Below are 6,000 nucleotides of genomic sequence, written 5' to 3' on the forward strand. Positions count from 1 at the left end.
GGTTCGTTGGTTTCAAATATTTTGAGGGTGGATCAGGACTTTCCCTTCAGCAGAGCTTGGATGCTGAGCATCAGCAACATTTTGATAAACACTTTATGCTTTAAACCAGTTCCCAGATTTCTAAACTGTGAAAGATCTCTTTCTACTTTAGAATTTGGCTGCTAGATTTGGAAGTTACTAGAGATTTAACCTCACGCCAGATTTTCTATGCCTTGGGAGATCTTTCTCCACCCTGCTTCCCTGATCCAGCTTTTGCAAACTGGTTATGGTATCCTTAATTAACATCTGCTATGCCCCTGCTCACCTTTTTATTTTAATGGACACATCCATAAATAGGTTAATAAAAGTATTTTCCCTCTATGTCCCAAATAGGAAAAAAGGAAATTGTAATTGAATTTCACTATGGACCCACAAACTCTGCCTGGTAAAATAATGAAGATGATTAGAATGACCTTCCTTCTTGTTGGAACTGCAACCCAGACCAAGTACTTCAGTACCCAGAGATTCTGTTGTAAGGTTGCAGGCATGCATCTCATCACTGACCCCAATTATAGAGAAGCCATACCACCTCGGGGTCCAAGACTATTTAGATGGTTGAAGAATTCTATTTTAAAACAGAAGAATAAACTCAATGAGGCTATTACCATCAAGATATGGTCTGGGTGTTAAACATAATAGTAAATAAATGGTATGGAGGCCTTGGCCAGGTAGCTCAGTTGGTTAGAGCATCATCCTGGTAGACCAAGGTTGTGGGTTCAGTCTCCAGTAAGGACACATACAAGGAGCAACCAATGAATGCGTAACTAAGTGTAACAACTAATTGATGCCTCTCTCTCTCTCTCTCAAGAAGTAATAATAATAATAAATAAATAAATAGTATGGAAAGACTTTGATTGGATTCCGAGGCTTGGTATCCTAAAGTGTTCATCTAATGAGTTAAAGAAAGCAAAATATAATCTGGTTTTAAGAGAGGTTGCATACCTAGTGGCTAAGCATTTAGGATCTTGAGTTAGAATGCCTAGATTCACTTCTCTTCATCTTAGCCTTGTATTTAACTCCTTCGTGCTTCAGTTTCTTTAATGGTAAATTGGGGATAATGGTAGTACCTAGCTCATAGGGTTGCTGAGGATTATATAGTTAATATATAATTATTTATTTTATAAATTAATATAGAATAGTACTGGCTCATAACAAACAATATTAAAATGTTTTCAGTTACTATTAGCACTACCTTTGGCAGGTTCAGAAACACCAGGAAGTGTGGAAAATGATAGAAATTATAATTGGTGGTCCAAATCACCCCTACCCACTCCATATACATACTCTCAGTCAAATGTTTCCAAATATTTTTCCCATATAATTTAGAGATTCTTTTTTATAACTACTTAATAGAGTTTAGCATATATCCTCCTGTGTGGGTGGATATCATGGACATGTAAGGCTTCACAAGAGGGAGGAGTCAACCTGAGTTCATTCCTTGGCAAGTAGAAGAAACCGGCACAGTCAGGTAGCTGGCAAATTGGATCGATGGATCAGGCAAAAATACTGCTGGCCCAATTTCTAGCCTTTGGGAAAAAGAAAACAGGAGATACTCTGGAAGATCAGAGGCACCTAGAACTCTAAGGAAGGTGGCTTCTCAAGCAAAGAACTTACATCTCTCCTGAAATTCTGGTCCCAGAGCCTAGAATAGTGCTATTATTTTGTGGTCTCAAAATGGTTTTTTTTGTTGTTGTTGTTTTCATTTTTTGAGAAGGAAATATAGTAGTTTGAACACATAAGTTTATCTGTTTTCCTTGTTGGAGTCCCACAAAATTAAGAGCAAGTGAACGAACCCACAAGGATAAAGAGAGTGGGAGAGGACATACCAGAGGATGAGAAGATGGAAAGCCAAGTGGAAAAATGTGCAGATCTGAGAAAGCTGCAGACCAAGTGTCCGCAGAGGTGGTGCTAATGAGAAGCAAGCCATTTCCTGCACAGAACTCCAGCTAAGCTCAACTTCTTGAGGACCCAGAAACCCAGGAAGAAAGACCCAGGGAAAAGAACAGGATGGTGACAGAGGATTGGATAAAAAGCTCTATAAGGTTTCATTAACCTTCAGGTCCCCTCTACAATCTTGTACCTGTCAGAGGATTATGACTCGCTGGCAGGAGTCTGGAATTTTAATCTGTAGAGCAATGGAGCCAGAGAGGTGCCTTACTAGAAAAAGGGAGATTGATTGGAAGTCTGTCTGCCGAACAAAGAGAAAGCACACTTCTCTAACCACTCTCAGCCATTCTGCAGTCTCTTAATTTGGTGGCTAGGCTATTCCCTCCCTAGGCATGAAAATGGGGGATTCTTCTCTGGAGAAATTGATGAGCCTCAGAAAAATGACCTGAAGTTGTAGCTTCTGTTATGAAAGCCACCAATGACAACTCCACACATGGATCCAGAATTCAAATCAACCTTTCAATACCTAACTCTTCAATGTGAGCGAGCAAAAAACAATCACCAGACTTTTGGTGAATGCCTCCAAAATAAATGAGGGAGACTAAAACAAAAAAAAAAGAAAAGGGACTAACAAAACACTTGCCTTCCTTTCACATACTCTCATTTCCTCCTAAATCATTGCCCGGTCCTTCTCAATCTTCTTTGCTGAATGGTCCTCATTTTCTTGACCTTGAAATGTTACAGTGCCCTGGACGCTACCAATCCCAGGACCTCTTTTCTAATTCATCTACACTCTCTCCTTTGGTGATATTGTCCACCTCATGGCTTTAAATATTATCTGTATGCTCTTGATGCTCAGATGTATATTTCTATACTAATCTCTCCCCTGACTCCAAACTGTATAACTCTATGCCTATTCAGCCTCTCCATTTGATCACCTAACAGGTACTCCAAAACTAATGTGTTCAAAATGTATTACTGATCTTCTCCCCAAGAATGTGCACCTGCCAAAGTCTTCCACATCTTAATAATGTCAATTAATGAGTAAATAAATATTAATGAATGTCTTTCCAGTTGCTCAAGCTGAGAACCTTGTGTATTAGTTTGGGTTCCCCAAAAGCAGACTCTGAGATAAAGATTCAGGTGCAAGCAGCCTACTTTAAAGAAGCAGAGGCCGCTACTAGTAGGAGGGTGGGGACGTGATACAGCGGTCCCTCTCCGTATCGCGGTTCACTTATCGCGGCCTCACTGTATTGCAGGATTTTTAAAAATATTATATTTAATTATTTATTGCAGATTTTTCTCTATATCGCAGGATTATGTGGTACTATATACATATGTTGTTAAAGTTACATAGGTTTAAGAGTGTAGAATATGTTTAAGAACATAAGTAGTGTTTATAAAAGTGTGGAAAAGGTTAATAAGGCAGTGGGAAAGGTTAATAAGGGACTGGGTATGGTTTATAAGTGTGTGGGAAGGGTTTATAAAGCCTTAAAATATATATACAGTATTCCCTCACTTATCGCGGGTATTATGTTCTAGACGCCCCTCCCTCCTTCCCGCGAAAGGTGAAAATCCGCGAAGTAGGAATCTTACATTTATTTTAGTATTTATATATATTTTAAGGCTTTAGAAACTCTTCCCACACACTTATAAACCATTCCCAGTCCCTTATTAAGCTTTCCCACTCACTTATTAACCTTTTCCATACTTTTATAAGCACTACTTATGTTCTTAAACATATTCTACACTCTTAAACCCATGTAACTTTAACAACATACATATACAGTACCACAAAATCCCACGATATAGCGAAAAATCCGCGATAAATAATATTAAATACAATATTTTTAAAAATCCTGCGATACAGTGAAGCCGCGATAAATGAACTGCGATATAGAGAGGGATACTGTAAATTCTAAAATAAATGTAAGGTTCCTACTTCGCGGGTGTTCACCTATTGCAGGGGGGCGTCTAGAATGTAATATCCACAATAAGTGAGGGAATACTGTATATGAAAGAAAAGGCAGCTCTGGCTGGGTAGCTCAATTGGTTAAAGCATTGTCTCCGATATGCCAAGGTTACAGGTTCGATTCCTGGTCAGGGCACATACAAGAATCAACCAATGAATGCATAAGGTAGTGGAACAACGAAATCTCTCTCTCTCTCTCTCTCTCTCTCTCTCTCTCTCTCTCTCCCCCCTCACCATTCTCAAATCAATTAAAAAATAAAAAATGTTAAGAGAGAAGGCAGCCAATAAGGATGTGTTGTTACAGCATTGCAACTTTGGAATTATCTTTAATGTCTCTCCTTTTAAAAAAAATATCTTCATACTCAATCCATCAGCAGATTTTGTCTTCAAAACATTTTCAGAGTCCACAGCTACTACCTTTGTCCAGGCCACCAACAGCATGCACCTGGATCATTGTAATAGCTTATTTCCTGTTCTCCCAATTCCTACCTTTGCTCCCTGTATTAGTTTCCTAGGGTGACTGTAGCAAAGTGTCAAAAACTGGGTGTCTTCAAACAACAGAAATTTATTGTCTCACAGTTCTGGAGGCCAGAAGGTATCAGCAGGGCCCTGGTTCCTCTGAAACCTGTAGGTGATGCCATCATTGCCTCTTCCTAGCTTTGGGTGTTTTGTGGGCAACCTTTGATGTTCCTGAGCTTGTAGACACATCACTCCAATTTTTACACGTTGTTTTCCCTGTGTCACTGTACAATCTCTCCTCCACACATGTTTGTGTGTGTCCGAATTTCCCCTTTCTGTAAGGACATCAGTCATATTGGATTAGGAGTCGTCCTAATAACCTCCTCTTAACTTTACATCTGCAAATACCCTATTTCCAAATAAACTCACAATCTGAGATACTGGGGGTGGGGACTAGGATTTCAACATATCTTTTTGTGTGGGTAGTCAGAACACAATTGAACCCATAACTCTCTCACCCCCCCACAGTCTACTGTGATTCTTTTAAAGCTCAAGGTTATATTACTTCAGCTTAGTACCCTTTAATGGTTTTCCAACTCATTCAGAGTAAAAGAACCAGTTCTTAAAATGGTCTACAAAGCCTAATTATCAGCATGCCCATCACCTACTCTCTGACTTAATTTCTCACCCCTCACCTTATTCAATCAATTTCAGCTTACTGTTCTTCTTACTGTTTCTTGCAATCCTATCACGAACTAGGCTCCAACATAAGATTAAGTAGAAGTCTGTATACCGAATGGTGATACCTTCTGCCTCCTTTTTTCACTCAGTTTTGAGAATACTGGCAGCCAAGTTTACATGTCCCAGTTTGCAGACTGGAAGATCTTTCCTAGGGAAAACTGAACAAGTCAAAAGAAAAGCCTATAAACTCCAAACCACAATGAGATATCACCTCACACCTGTTAGAATGGCTATCACCAAAAAGGCAATAGATAACAAGGATGAGAGTAAAGGGAACCCTTGTACACTCTTGGTGAGAAACTAAATTGGTACAGCCACTATGGAAAACAGTATGGAGGTTCATCAAAAAAATTAAAAATAGAACTACCGTATGATCCAGCAATTCCACTTCTGGATATTTATCTGAAGAAAATGAAAATACTAATTCAAAAAGATATGTATATACAAAATGAAGCAATACTCAGCCATAAAAAGGAACAAAATCTTGACATTTGCAACAGCACAGAAGTTGAAGATATTATGATAATACCTCATGATACATTGAGGGTATTATGCTAAGTGAAACAAGTCAGACAGAGAAAGACAAATACTGTGGGGTTGGAATATATTATTTTTCCCAAATAGATATCCAGTTGTCTCAGCAACATTTGTTCTAACCATATTTTTCTCTTTAATTTAAAATGTTACCTTTTTCATGTACTAAATTCTGATAGATAGATATTTATCTATCAGAATATACATCTGATATATATCAGAATATAAATATACACACACACACACACACACATATATATATAGAGAGAGAGAGATGAGATATGAGAGGGAGAGAGAGAGAAAGAATCTGACCTTGGACTCTCTATTTTGTTTTTTTCTTTTAATGCTCACATATTTTTGGGTCAATA

Source organism: Furipterus horrens, unplaced genomic scaffold, assembly GCF_987537825.1.
Source record: "Furipterus horrens unplaced genomic scaffold, mFurHor1.1.pri manual_scaffold_3, whole genome shotgun sequence".
Lineage (NCBI taxonomy): Eukaryota > Metazoa > Chordata > Mammalia > Chiroptera > Furipteridae > Furipterus > Furipterus horrens.